Source organism: Lontra canadensis, unplaced genomic scaffold (genome assembly GCF_010015895.1).
Source record: "Lontra canadensis isolate GAN:19392208 unplaced genomic scaffold, GSC_riverotter_1.0 scaffold118, whole genome shotgun sequence".
In the NCBI taxonomy this organism is placed as follows: domain Eukaryota; kingdom Metazoa; phylum Chordata; class Mammalia; order Carnivora; family Mustelidae; genus Lontra; species Lontra canadensis.
This window is the reverse complement of record NW_022631112.1, coordinates 5,183,438-5,199,845: the sequence shown is the minus strand read 5'-3', so window position 1 is coordinate 5,199,845 and position 16,408 is coordinate 5,183,438.

Genomic DNA, 16,408 nt, shown 5'->3' with positions numbered 1-16,408 from the left:
AAAGGATGAATACCCAACTTTTGTATCAACATGGATGGGACTGGAGGAGATTATGCTGAGGGAAATAAGTCAAGCAGAGAGAGTCAAGTATCATATGGTTTCACTTACTTGTGGAGCATAAGGAATAACACAGAGGACATTGGGAGATAGAGAGAAGTGAATTGGGGGAAATCGGATGGGGAGATAAACCATGAGAGACTGTGGACTCTGAGGAACTAACTGAGGGTTTTGGAGGGGATGAGGGTGGGGGGTTGGGTGAACTTGGTGGTGGGTATTATGGAGGGCATGTATTGCATGGAGCACTGGGTGTGGTGCATAAAAAATGAATTTTGGAACACTGAAAAAAAGTTAAATTAAATTTTTTAAAAATTTCCTAAAAGTATAAAATCTAATAACATATCAAAGATTAAATTTAATTCATTGATTAGTGGAGGAACCAGCAAAATGTTATAAGTAGTTCAAAGGAAAATTTAAATAATCATACATATATATGCAATAAGGATTTCTGAAATAAATTTATATATAGATGCCAAACCAGCCTATCCACAGGGCAGTGATCAACAGCATTCTGCCACATAGAACTCATTTGCATTTTTATGAATGCAATTTTTATTATTACCAGTGTTCTACATTTTAGAGTTGTAAATTAGCTAAAAGGCAATGAAAGGAAGAGATTACCTGGAATAATACACTGTATAGGACTCTTCATAGTCTTTTTCTTTCCCCACACTTCAAAGTCTTTCATAATGTTTACTGACATTTGGTATCTTCCTATCCTCCTTTACGTTCTCTCACTGAACTTATTACTAAATGAAAATATATTATACATGCACATTTTTATTGTCCATCTCTCTCATTAGAAAATAAGCACCATGAAAGCATAAAATTTTTAAAGTTTGTGGCATATGGTAGATGTTTATAATTTTTTTGAAGGTTGAAGAAATGTATACATTTCATAACGGATCTTAAATATCATCTGTTTGTGGTCATATGTATTTTTAAAGGGTAAATAATGACTCTCATCAAAACATAAATTAAATATATATCAAAGATTTTATTTAACTCTTTAGTTAGCCAGAAAAAACCCATTCAAGTTAAAAATAAACTGTTAAAACTGGTTTGAAAGATAATTTAGAGTAAGCATACACACATAGGAAATCAGGAATGTTTCACAAGAAATGAATTGGTTATGAATTCAAAACCGATGTGAGGGGCACCAGTCATACTGTAATTGGACACATCTATTTTCATTTCTATGAAAACCAATCACTGGCATTACTATCCATTTTCTACAACTTACAGAATTTTATTATAGCTCAAATATAATGAAAGGTGGAGATAATCTGTAATACTAGGATACCTGGTAATCTTTTACCCCATTTCAAAATATTTCAGTTTTTTATTTAACCTCATGTGGACTATAAAAATGTAAGAACATTATTATGGGAGAAAAAAAGAACAAAAACATTAGTGTGAGAATGATCCATATATAGGGAATATACCTAAATTCTGAATGCTAGCCCTCTATTTGTCTGCATTCCCATTTTGCATATCAATTACCAGCCAAAATATAAGCAAGTCATAAGCCAAAGAAATATGATTTTTTCACCATTAATCTTGCATTTTTAATGTATGTTTTGCTAATTATCTTAGATGTCTTAGTTTACGCAGCAGTTAAATGAAGTGTGTTTGAGTATCTGTAGAGACTAGTTAACTTTTCACTCTTCCTTAGTCATATTAAACCCTTAAGTCAGTTTTTTTTTCCTATGCAATAGATTCTTGGCCACAAGGGATTGTGGCAAAAGATTCCAATATTAACTTGAATCCTTGCTCATTGCTTTAATTGCAACTAATGCTATAATGTGGTATACTGAGACAGAATTCTGAAGTGGTTCCCCTTACCTGTTTATATGACCAGCAGAATCCTAGTTCTAATAATAAAATGGGGACCATCCATTCCAAAGATTTTTATATGACACAGTAATTATAAAGTTTGGTTAAACATCCATGAATTTGATTTAAAAAGTGATTTGTTATATATTGATTGTCCACAGCTATTGATAATGGCCTATAGAGAATTTCCTATTAATGTCATTTCTCCCTAGTGCATATTTCCAGTACCTGGTGATAACTCTGATCATTATAGGTAGTGATTTGTTTCTAATGCTGTTTTACCCCCCCACACACCATGTGGCCTGACTGAGATACCAGCATATTATTTCAGGTCCTTCTTGCTGTGTCTTAGACTCAATCTTTACATTGACTCAAACTAGAGCCTCTAATCACTGACTATAATCTTCATAATGGCTGTTTTATGACAAAAAATCTGCCTCTAAATGCCAAGTCTTCAATGAACTCCATTCTTCAACTAGGCCATCCTCTGTTCTCTTAGTGAGCATTACAATGCTAAGGGGCTGAAACAATTTCTGAGAAGAATGTTTTCCTGATTGGAGACCAAACTGGAAAAAGAAATACCTGTGAGGTGCATTAAATCATTTCCTTTAAAACACCATTAAGCATGTACCAACCAACACCCGTACATCAGAACATTACAATTAAAATATCTATATTCAAATGCCTGGTTGGCTCAGCTGGCTAAGTATCTGCCTTCAGCTCAGTCATGATCCTAGGACTCTGGGATGGAATCCCACATCTTCCCACATTGTCCTACATTGGGCTCCCTGCTCAGCAGGATGTCTGCTTCTCCCTCTACCCTTCCTTCCCCCTTGTAAACTCTTCTCTCTCTCAAATAAATAAATAAAATCTTTACAAAAAATATTGTACACTCAGCATAGTATAGGTTACACTAGGATATGTTATAAAGTGCTGATCATTTACACAATTTATGAATAGAGCACAAGGTGTCTTGTAGAATAGTCAATATATCATGAAAATTTCACTTTTTCCAGGACCATATGAGTTTGTATACTTCAGTAATCTTTCTATATATCGTTTTAGCTTGCTAGTCACTTCTCCTAAATATTGGAAAGTACATCAGTAGAGATTTTTCCTTGGCCTTGGATCTGTTTAACACTGATTTTAATCAACAATATGATGCAAAATTAAACTGCACAGATAACCCATGGTATGATTAAAGTATTATCAGACAGTAACTGATCTAGGCCAAGGAAGTTCAGAGCATTTCAGCATTGGTGTACCAGTGCCAAAATATCTACCTAAGCACACATTGCTTTCATTTTCTATATTCTAATCAATAACACTCTGCATAAATATGCATGTGTGTGTAAGGGCAGAAACATGTGCATATAGATATATTAGAGCGCTATAACTGTACCTATAGCTACTGATACAATAGTTTCATCAGTGTCCTAAGAGTAGTTTTCCAAATTTTCAATGATTTATCTAAAAGTCTTAGAATTTACCTGGAAGACATTTAAATAACAAAGTCAAATACTAAATGCATGAGAGAGCATCTGATTTTAATGGTATAGTTTTCAGCTTTTCTTCATTCTCCCATTAGCTTTTGTTTTTCACAATATGAATAGTAACACTACTAGGAAAGAACATTATGCTCTGTAAGAAAAAACACCATGGTGATGAAATAATTTATCTAGGAGGTCTAGACTGACATCCTCAACTAGGTGGTATCATATGTTTTATGTATAATTGCTTGCCTGTGAGCCTGTGACTCTCAGGAGAGCAGTCTTGTGGGTGTGTAGGGACTAGATGTCTATATCTATTTCCTTAATTCCTAACATGCTGCTTATACCAGATGAGGTGCTCAATCTACATTCTCTGAACAAGCAGAAAAAAGATCATAGGAGTGAATAGCTGAAAACAATTTTCCTGAAGAATTAGTCTTACAATCAAGACACGATGAGAGCAACCATGAGAACTGATAAATACACATCTCCATTAAAATATTAGGCTTCACCATCATTTGAACAAGGGTAGGGGAAAAAAAAAACACCAATTATTAAACATAATTTATTTTAAATTATATTATTTAAATTATTTATATTATATTTAAATTATATTATTATATTGTACTAAATATAAATGACCTAGGTGCTACATAGGAACAAGGATCAATGGTCTTTCTCCTAGTTCAGAATCAAATATGACATATTGCATATGAACTTTGTAGTATGGATTCTACATAAGGTGTACACTTTACGGGATAGACGAAGAGCCCTGATTAACATCGGAGGAAACAGGATAAAGGCATCTTGAGAGAGCAGAGCATGCAACCAAATATAAACTTAATAATGGGATACAGAGTAGGTGGAATTTAAGGGGAAAAAATGTGGATGAGTAGTAACTGAGTAGGCTTTTCATACTATCTACTGATCTGACTACTATGGAGATTGTTAGATACATGTGTTTCTATCTCAGATAAATTAATGAAGAGATAGTGGTAACAAATTGTAGCACCAGCACTTGAAAAAAATATATGTTTGCATGGGAAAACCAAGTATTTAGTTCCTTGATTTGATGTAGAGAAATTTAATTTTCTAAGTAACAGAATATGAACCTTAAGCTATAATGTTTCTGAACTATAGCATTCTGCTCTGAGTCGTGATTTTACAAAGCTATAGTTAAGCAACAAAAATGTATCTAAAATTATTCATATGTATTCTTTTTGTCCTTCCATATCTCTAAATATCTTTTGTATTTTTATATTTCTATCTTAGCACCTCCTTTCTATTGACTTTTGTATGTATATATGTATATACACACACACTTGCATATAAAAGGTCACATAATACAACTGTATTCTATGTCTATATGTAGACATCCAATAAAGTATTTATTAAATGTGTAATATGTGCTAGAAATATGAACACATAAAGGAAAATAAGATATACTCTGGCCTTGTGGAGCCTGGTGTCTGTGTGAGGAGATGAATGAATTAAACAGTATGCAATAAACAATCTTTGATAGAGATTTATCTAATAATCTATGGCAGTCCAGGAAATGGATATGCAGGATATTTATTGCATAAGGGAGGCAAAGAAGGCTTTTACAGATGTTAAAATACTTGAGTGCAGTTTCTAAGAAAGAGAAAGAACACAGAGGGCATAAAAGGAAAAGAGGCAATGTCAAAAAGAAAATAACATTTGCAAAGGCACAGAGGGGCATGAAGTGAAACACGTAGAAAATCGCATGCAGATCAACCTGACGACCTATTGACCTGCTACAAATATATGCAGATATGTAAGATTTAAATAAATGCACGCATAATTTTTTTTATTCTTCTATGTTTAGATACACAACCTTGTTTAATATTTTTTTTCTTTCCCCAACTGTAAGAAAAAAAAAAATGCTTGCTTGTCAAGGACATACAGAAGAAATCTGGCTAATACTTCCTCAAAGCAATAAAGCAACAGAGTAATGTAATTCAAACCAACAGCTGCAGGATACTCTACTCCCCTTCATTACTCCATAAAACATTTTGCCTATTTGTGAGGAAAACATTTCACTTTTAAATTGAGATTCCAAACTACTATCATAAAATGGAGGTGCCTCATGCTTGAATATTTCTTTCTGTCTGTCTGTCACGGTTGTCATTTCTTGCTTGTCCTGGGAATGGGCTATTTCCTCTCACCTACCCCAATATATATATATATATATATATTTTTTTTTTTTTTAAATCACAACAGGGGAATGAAATAAAATAAAATCATGATTTACTTGTTTCATCTTTAGTCAGAGAAGCATTTTGTCATTTCCTTCTAAACACTTTAAAAAGAATTTACATCTTCAATGACACCCAAGGTCATGTGAATCTCTGAGGCTATTTTTAATGGAATATTTTTACCAGATCTGACAGCAGTGAACATAGCACTGAAGCTCACACCTTACAAATGTAATGTGGAGTGTTAATTGGAAAGGACCTAGCTGACCCAGTGATTTCTACTCTCTAAGAATTGGTGACAAGATATCCCATCCTTCCTTCAGATCTAGTGGACAGAAAAGGTGAAGATCGTGAGGGATTTTGTTGGGGGAGGAAAAGGTACGAAATATGGGAAATAGGAGAAGGGAAATGTAAAAAAAGAAAAAAAAAAGTTTTGATTACTTGGTTAAAATAAAGGAAAACAAATTATAGCACTTCTGAAAGTTTAAGCAAATGATCTAAGAATGGTTGAGACTAGTCCAGCTTCTATGCAGAATGTCTTTAAAATAGAGTCAAGAAGGAAACCCAGATGTTTTGGGATGGGAAAGTCCAGCAAAAAACAAAACAAAACAACAACAACAACAACAACAACAAAAAACAATAAAAGGGAGACTTGTCACTTCTCAGTAGAAAGCGTAAGCTTATGTAGTTCACTGTCCGAGAGTCTTTCTCTCATAGTCTGTGAAGTCAGACATGCGTACCTTCCAGACTAGGCGAGCATGGGGAGCTTACTTTCAAAATCCTACAAAGTATGTTCTGGGTTAGAAATTTCTGGGGACCTGAGAAAGGTCTTCTATGCGAATCAAAAGTGTATGAGGGCATTGGGGTGCCGGGGCTGGGGGTAGGGGTAGAGTAGAAGTCATGGATTAGGAAAAGTCACCCAAGTACAGAGATAGTACATGTGCCATTTACTCTCCAACTGAACACTTTTCTCACTCATAAAAGTATTCTCTTTAAGGGAAGAAAATTTACTCTGTATTAAACTCATGTCATTTGCAAGAAGAAATGTACTAGTTTAGATCATACACTATGTAAAAGGAAGAAATTGACAAAATTTTTCTTGTAAGACTTCTATCAGTACTGACTACTAAATAGATTGAGAAAATCATTCCTGTTCCTAGTCTTAAACTTTTATAGATGTTCCTAAAATGTTCATTTAGCTCACCTCTGGTAACAGATTGAGCAGGATGATTTATGAACAGGACTGATTTCCATACCATTGATGGATGCTTTATTCACTTAATGATCACTGGCAAGTAGCAGCTACTATAAAACCTCAAGTGTCACTAATAGGACTTTTTAGCTCTTATACTGTAAAACACAATTTGTGATTTTTTTTTTTAAAGACATAAAGCCTCAAAAAAAAAAAAAAAAAAAAAAACGAAAAAAAAAAAAAAAAGCTTTACTTTTCCATGTACTAAACATTTAAACCTCAGATCATGTATCCAACTATTTGACTGCTATGTTTTCAGCAACATATATAAAAACCAGGTCGGATAATATATAAAAGATACATAATACACTAAGCTCCCTGTAATTAAGAAAGGGAATCTCTGACAAAATAAACAGAAATATCTCCTTTTGAAAAATTATATATATAAATAAATGTTATATGCAAGTAATTGATGTTTCATAATACTATCAAATGTAGGTGGCTTTAACTGTATACCATGTACTGTATGTTATTGTCAGGTGTTGAATGTATGTGTGTGATTTTAGGGATTTGGGATAAAAAATTTTTTTAAATGTTTACTTTATATATTTTGCTGTTTCATTACAGAAGATACAAATCTGTCTGACTTTAAAAATCCAAGGGGCCTACTAGATATCATTGTCGAATTCAGTAATTCATAGGGTTTTGTCAAATTTACTCCCATATCAGTGATTTATAGTAGGTATGGTGAGGAAGGCTGGTGCTTGACATTGTTTTCCATTTGATAGAGGGCATCATGACACCAAAATTGGTTATGTGGGTCTTGATATCTCAATATTCTCATCTGGGTACTGAGGGGGGTAGACTAGCTGATCTCAGAGGGCTCTGACATCTCATACATTATTCAGTTCTATAAACCCAGAACATAAAATGAGACACTCCACAAATTTAAAACAGTAAAGTGTACGATGATTGACATTCCCTCAAAAAACTTATTACATCCATTTTGAAACCACAGTCTTTAGGGAGTATAAAGGAATTTGGTATAAAATTTGTATTAGGCCCCAAAATACAAGGCAAAGACCACCTCCTGTTTTCAGTGTTCATCGCCTTAACTATACCCGAGTGTGGTTATGTATCAAAGCATGATGGTAAGTTAAAAATTTACTAATATAAAAAAGATCACCTTCTTGATAAAGTGCCTATTTCCAAGGTGAGGGGGATAGAGGACTGGAGATGCTGACTTTCCACAGCATAGATTAACTTATCCCTAATAAAATGAGAAGGTTAAGGTTCCCACTCATGCTGCCCTTCATGTTATAATCATTCCAAACTTCCAGATAGCACACGATGCCTTTGTAGGGAGAAATAACTTTGAGTTGAATAATTTTTTGTTAAAAGTCCATCTAGGAACTGACTCTCTCTCTCTCTCTTTTTTAAACTGAATGAAACTGTTCTTTGACACACAAAAGTAAAATATGATGATGAAAAAAATATAATTTAGCATCAATCAGAAACCAGAAAAATTAGAAATCATTTTCATTTCATCATTTTTTTTTTCTATTTCACCAAACTGCAGGAGTTACATGTCTGTAACTGGACTGGAGACTGGACTCTGTTTATTTAGAGAGAATAGCTAAGACAGAAGTTCACCTCAGGAACGTGAAGCATATAGACAAAGCAATTTATCACCTAAGGTTCAAGAGTAGCTAGGGCCTACTTGAAACAAAAGCAAAATGTCACCTCAGTGGACCAAAAGTAAGGAACTGAAAGGGGTCCAAGTCATAAAAGGATTGCATTGTAGATATTGTCAGTTAAATCCTACTTTATGGGCTCTTAACTCCTGTCTTGCCTTGTAATAGTTCCCATAAAGGAACAACTGTGTTAAGTGAGATACAGTAAGCTACCTGGGCCCATTTGCAGTGATTTGCCCTCCAGAGGCATGGCCACAGGCTGAGCATCGCCTCTCTGTGCACTCCCAACTCCAGTGAGGCACACCATCTCCAGGGTCTGAGATAGTCGTGTTTACCAAAGGACCATTTGGCAGCAAGTAGGAAACAGGTGTCATCTTGAAAGTTTTCTAGTATTAACAGTTGTTAAAAACAGAAGGAAGAGCCAACTATTTTGGCTGAACTTGGAAATATGGGTCTTGAAATTTTCTTCACAGCTTAGTAAAAAGAATGGAGGTAGGACTTATCCTCCTCCTCCTCCTCCCCCTCCTACTCCTCCTCCTCCTCCTCTTCCTCCTTCTTCTTTCAATAAAGGGCATCATACTCTTTGGAAGAAACATCTTTTGCATTGTTTGCAAAGTGAAAACAGCCTGTTATTATAAACTAGGAAAATAGAGAGTACCAGAAGCTCAAAACTATAAAAACTAACCAGCAAGAGAGTTTATCATTTCATGTTGTATTTAGCAGCAAGCAATGGACAATCTTACAAAATGGGCTTTAGTAAGAGTATATTTCTCTTGCAGGACAAGAAGCCCAGATAAAGCTGATTACTGATTTCATCAGAGATGCAGTCTCTCTAAGACCTTACTTAGCACATTGCCTTGGGTCACAAGATGATGGCTCCACTTTCAGGAATCATCTCAGATTCCAAGCAGGAAGAAGTAGGGATGGTGAAACCAAAGGGTCATGATGTACAAGTCTGTCTCTTTTTATCCCAGGGGCAAGAGCCTTGCCAAATGTCACCCCCAGGAAATTCCAGTTATATGTCATTGACATGACCTAGGATTCATAGCTACCAACTACAGCTAGTGCCGGCCATGGGGGTTGAGATTACCTTGATGGACTTTGTCCAGTGATGCTTCACCATTAATTTTATTTCTTTATGTGAGAGATAGAATGAGAGAGAGGGAGAGAGCATGAAAGAGGGGAGAGTCAGAGGCAGAAGCAGACTTCCCGCTGAGCTGGGAGCCTGATGAGGGACTCAATCCTGAGACTCTAGGATCATGACCTGAGCCAAAGGCAGTCGCTAAACCAACTGAGCCACCCAGGCTCCCCAATAGCTGAATTTCCTATATGCACTAATGCAAGAAAGAAGGTAGACCCATTGCTCGAGAAGAGAGTCAGTGCAAATTAATGGGCGGGCAATGAACTTGAGTTTTTAAACTCCAGCTAGTTAATATTTCTGCTTCTACATATGTATTTTTAAGAGTCAAGGAATTGTTTTTATCTTACTTATATTTGTTAGTTATACACTTTTCTTATAAAAATATCAAAAAACAGTTATTCTGTACTGTCCTAGCCTTCAGTTAAAAGTGAATATAACCTTGGCTTTGGAGCTCAAAGCCAAGTTGAATAATCACATTGGATGCAAGGCAATGAAAGCCACAGACAGCATTCTATAGCGATACATGAGAAAGAAACAGACCTTACCCTAGGAGACCAGAAAAATAATTTGTTTTGTTTAAGACAGTAAAGACTCCACAAAATACAGAAATATTTACTAGTGACACTATAAATTACTATAAATAAAAACCTGACAAGGAGAGAAATATACTTTAAAAGCTATATGAGAAAAGCAATGATTAATAGAAAAATATCTATGTAGAGGACTAGCAAAAATGGTCTGAATTAGATTACATATGACTTTGTATTACCGAATAAGAGGTATGAAACATCCTGGTCTCACTAAATATATTTCTGCACAAGACATGTGAATTCTAAACTTCCAATCTCTTTACAATAGATGTGCTTTAAATTATTCCCAACTTGCTTTACATAGTAAATGTAACCCTATGTTTTTATATCTCGACTCTGGTTATTACACATAAACAGAAAAAGGACTTGTAAAAAGTACTAGGAAAGTACAGAAGAAACTGTAGTAAACAAGTAGATATTGGGAGGGGCATTTAGGATGATTTAATGAGTACATGATGCTTCGTTAGAATATTCAATCATTCAGAAATTAGGCATTCAAGACAGAGAGAACGGTGTGCTGTGCAACTAAAAAGGAAGAAATTGCATTAAAGTGTGTTTTGTGTGGATTTCCTAGTAGCTATATTTAGAAAGGCAACATGTGAAAAGTGGTGGGAGATGGATCTTGGAAAGAATCAAAATCCACATCAACTTTTTTCAAAATCCAGCTCAAAGAATGCTTTCACCTCTCTATCTTACTAATTTAACCCCTGCCCCATAATTTCTCTCCTTACTGTTCAAATGTGCCACCTCCCTTCTGTATCTTCCACCAAGAATGAATTTTTTTAATAAAACATTTTCAGTTATAAAAAAATCAATTTTAAAATTAATTTTATTTTTTCCCTTAAAATTTCAATTTTCTTATAATTTGGATCAAGTTCTGTCTTTCCTATTAGTTTGCTGTTCACTTGCTTGGTTTCTCTGTTAGAAATTATGTATTCCCAGGATAGGTATAACCTATCATTTACCTTTGCAAGTCCCTTGATTACTTAGACATAAGAACACCCAATAAATACTGATGAGGAACTACTGCCTTAAATAACTGGTGACCTTGTACACTGGTTTGCCAGGGCCAGTCTTAGTTTATGCTATTACAACAGTGTAATTATTAATAGAGCCAGCTTTCATTCTTAACAATGCTCCCATCTGGATGAATAGTTGTATAAACTTCTTTCTTGGGACCCACACTAGAGCAAAACCTATAATGCAAATGGTGGCAATTCAAGTTATAGTAATTGCGAGGAAGTACTGTGAACTTCTCCAGTATTTGGCAGCCCTTGTTCGGAGTCCAAATCAACTTCCTTTATTCCATTCTTATGCAAACTCCACCACGGGTCTTTTCCTGAGGTTTAGCAACCTGCAGCTATAATCTCAATTCCTACTCAATTTCCTTTTTTTCCTCCTTGTGTAGAGTTTAGTTGAATTCTGACTTAATTTTTCTGTATTTTTTTAAGTTTTTATTTAAATTCCAGTTAGTGACCATACAATGTAATATTAGTTTTGGGTGTACAATATAGTGACATTTCTCTGTATTTCTAATGTGCTAAAAGACAGGACTGGTATCCTTGCCAAGGATTCACTATCCAGTACACAATACAAGTTAGATTTCTCTAGTTGCAAATTACTCAAGCCAATTTTAGATAATTTAGAATAAAAATAATTTATTAGACTGACCCCAGGCATATTATTAATGGTCATAAGCACTGTGGAACTGGGCATAAGCAGAAACAAGTGGACACAGATAGTGGCCAATGAAGATAATGTCACCAGTCCCTTCCTTCCCTACACTATGTGCCTGCAATTCGCACCCAAGAAACTCTCAACTATGCCTCTTTTCTCAGCTATGTGCTATACACAGTCTGTAACTGACCCTTGGCTTTTCCCTCACTACCTTATGATTCAAATTCCAGGGGAGGGATGTATTATTTGATTTGCTTGAGTGATGTGTTTAGTTAGCTGCACAAAGACAGCATCTGTCTTCCAATTCCTCCACAACCACATAACTGGCTGCAGTGGTTGGAGGGATTCCTCTGCTTTCCACTGAAATAGGAAAGATCTGATGGCCTGAAAAACTTACCGTGACTTTCCCGACCAATATGTCCCTCTTTTCATATTTATATTAAAATATCCCTTCTAAATAAATTTGACTATTTTTTGTACAACCAAACCCTCATTCAAATCACTCCCCCAGAGATACAATCTAATGTCCATAAATCACTAAATTCAGTTTCAAGCTCAGATTTCTGAGTAACAGTCATACTTTGTTTCTGTTATAATTCTTCTTCAATATTATTTATTGTATATTATAGATTATAATTATAATAAATACACATTTAATAGAATATGAAGAAAAGATTAAAAGGAAAGTTAAACAATGGGTGCATACCCATACATGTGGTATTTAATAAAAGGAAAAAGAAGTGAATGGTATATTCTTCATTTCTGCAAATGATCATAGGGTTTTCATGGTATTTTTTATTTGGGACTTTTCTCCACCATTATCTAATCAATAATCAACATCCTTTTTTGTTTGTTTATTTGTTTTTAAATAAATGTTATTAGGCCGATAACCCAATTGCAATTTCTGAGGGAAACGATCTCTTGGTAAGCCGGTCTGGGACGGGTGAGTATTTTTCATTAAGTTTTTCCTCAGATGATTTTTTTGCTTTCTTTCATATTCCTCCACACATCCATGGTATAGCAAAAATCTATTCCTCTATATTTATCAGGATCATTACCCAAACCAATACTGCAATCCTACTCTTGACCTCTTTAGTGGAATAAGGAAACAGAAAAGTCTATTAGCAGGTTCAGTTTCTGATTCAAAGTAGTTTGACTGTCATATTTTTTGGAAATATTTTTCCAAGTCTTTTAACCATGGGGCTGAGAGTTGCAGGGACACAGATATATTTCAAGTGGGCCAGTAGTTAAATATCGGAAGAAGCTGCCCAATTTCCTCTAAGACGCCTCCAGTTTGGTTTGGGAATCACCGCCCTAACCTAATGCTAGAACTATGTGAATGTTACTTTACCAGGCAAAGGGATTTTGCAGATATGACTGAGATTAAAGATGTTGCGATGGGAAGAGTATACCACAGGGGTCCACATCTAATCACATGAGTGCTTAAACCATGGAGAATCTTTCCAGGCCTAAAGAACACGAAAGATGGCAATCTGAGAAGGACTTATCTTGTCTCTCCTCCCCATTACTGGCTAAGAAGATAGAGAAAGGGGCCACATTCCAGTGAATGTGGGTGGCCTCTTAATGGGAAAATAAGAAAACATTCTCCCTGGAGCCTCCTGAAAGAAATGCAGACCAACTAACATCTCAATTTTAGACCAGTGAATTGTGCATTGGACATCTGGTAAACAGAAGTATAAGATACTAAGTTTATGGTGTTTCAATTCACTAATTTTGCAATAATGTGTTACAGAAGCAATAAAAATATTTTACATTGGCTATAGGAAAAAGACACATTTACAATTGCTAGTTAACAGCATGAAAGGAATGATTCTCAGACTTCACAGCACGTTAGAATTACCTGGAGAGCTTTTAATATTTGCAATGCCCAAGAACCAATATCCAGCCCAATTAAATCAGAATCACTGGGGCTGGAATCTGGGCAACAGTATTTTCAGAGCTCCCTAGATAATTCATACCTGGCATTCTTCAGAAGAGCATTTTCGCCTTTGGTACTGTGACTGAAATATTAATAGATTGTTCCACCAACCTGTAAGTATTGGCTACTTTTAGATGAGAAAGTATATCATAAAACTCTTGAACCTCCTCTCAGCAACTCATTGCCTAAAGATGTAGGGACCTTTCTCAGAAGAATGATCATTAGCAGAGCACTAGATAATATAACGTGTTCTTTCTTCCCCCAATTTTTTATTCTAAGCTAGAGTTCTTGAGGAAGCACTGCCTGTTTCACATTTTTTGATGAGATTAAAATAATTTGTTGGAGGAATTATTTTAATAAAAGAGGGAAAGGACAAACATTTGAAAAGTGAATGGCCTCAGAATGGTAATGTAATATTGTATTTTATTTTTTAATATTTAAGTGTTTTTAAAGGTATATTTACTTATTTGAGAGAAAGAGAGAGAGGGAAGAGTGGAGAGGCAAAAGGAGAGGGAGAGAGGAACTCAAGCAGACTCCACACTGAATACAGAGGTTGATCTCATGAGATCATGACCTGAGCTGAAACCAAGACTTGGACCCTTAACCAACTATGCCATCCAGGTTCCCCTATATTGGTGTGTTTTAAGGTAAGAATCCAGCCATCAAAATGAGGGAAACATACTAGGTTTATTCTTGATGAAAATTAGTAAATTTGCATAGTTGAAAATAAAAATGTAATTTTAGATGGGTGTACATTTTTTTTCAAAAAGTAAATTTATGCTATACCTCATGCTTTCAATTAATAAAGCAAATAATTTAAACAGTGAAACTGTGTCTTTTCTGCTTGTATATTTTTTACATAGATTGAAAATATGATTCTTATAAACATGATTATATTATATTATCCCAAGATATAACAGATACTAGTAATAAAAGAAAATGATGAATAAGAACAGATTAATAATCTGGTGGCATGACAGGAAGTACTATAAAGAACACTGGGCTGGAAGTTAAGTGACCTGAATATTTGTCCAGGTTCTACAGCTGACCCATTCACTTGTGACTCTGGGAAAAGAGTAATTCTGAGAAAGAACATCAGCCAAGCAAATGTGAGTATATTAGAATATACTCACAGGCTAAGTTTAAAATTCTATTATTTGAGGTCTGGACATAATACTAAAAATAAATAAAATACAGTGTTGAAAGAAAAACCCACTAATGTAGAATTCCATCTTCATTATCCTCAAGAGTGAAAAGAGAAATGGAGATCTTCTCACACAAAGCACTGAGGGAATGTATTGCTACCTGACTTACTTTAAAACAAGCACTAAGCATTAAAAAAATTTCTTCAGGGGGTAGAAAAATTATATAGGTCAGAAATTCGGATCTACATAAAAAAGAAAGAACCTCAGAGAAGAAATAAATGAAGATAAATAAAATATTTTTCTTTTTATTAATGATGCAATTAATAATTATTTGCTCAAAGTAATAGCAGGTAACAATATATTGGATGAATATACTATATGGGTAAGTAATATGAATGACAGCAATGCTATAAGGGTTGGGAGGGAAGAATTAGGGCTACTTTGTTATAAGGTATCTGCACAAACTGTGAAGTGTAACAGTGTTATTTGATAACAGATTTAGATTAGTTGTGAATGCATATTGCAAAGCCTGCAGCAACCCCTTATTTAAAAAAAAAAAAAAAGGAAGGGTAATTGAGATGCTGAAAAAGAAAATAGAATCATATAAAATGATCAATTCAAGGCAGGAAAGGCAGAAAATGAGAGAAAAAAACAAGGAACAAGAAAAAGAAAATAGGTGCTAACACAGCAGTTGTTAAATCAAACGTATCAATAATGTCTTTAAATGTGAATTGTCTAATTATGCCAACTTAAAGACAGAAATTGTCAGAGTGAATAAGAGAAATTTAAAAATCCCACAAGGCACAGCTATATGTTGTCTATAAAGAACTCACTTTAAACATAAAGAAATGGACAGGTTAAATAAAGAAGCAGAGAAGATATACTCTGATAACAATAATAAAAAGACAGTTGGATTAACTATATTAAGATGAAGCAAATTTCACAGCAAAGAAAACTACCAGGGATAAGGAGAGACATTTCATAATAATGAAGAGGTCAGTTATCCTAGAGACATAAAAGTCCTTATCATTTATACATCTAGAGACAAGGTATCAAAATCTGTGAGACAAAAACTTATAGAACAAGAAGAAAGGACAAATCCACTGATAGAGTTGGAGACATTGATAACCTTATAAAGTAATTGATAAATTAAGGAGGCAGAAAACCTGTAAAAATACAGTTGATGATAGGCTTGATCTAATAGACCTGCACAGAATATTTTATCCAATAACTGCATGATACACATTCTTCTCAAACCAATACAGAACACTAACCAAGAGAAACAACATTCTGTGCCCAACAAATACACCTGAACAATTGTATTTTAATTTTTAAAAATTTTTAACAAAGATTTTATTTATTTATTTGACAGAGAGAGAGCGAAACAGAGAGATCACAAGCAAGGGGAACAGCATGCAAAAGGAGAGAAAC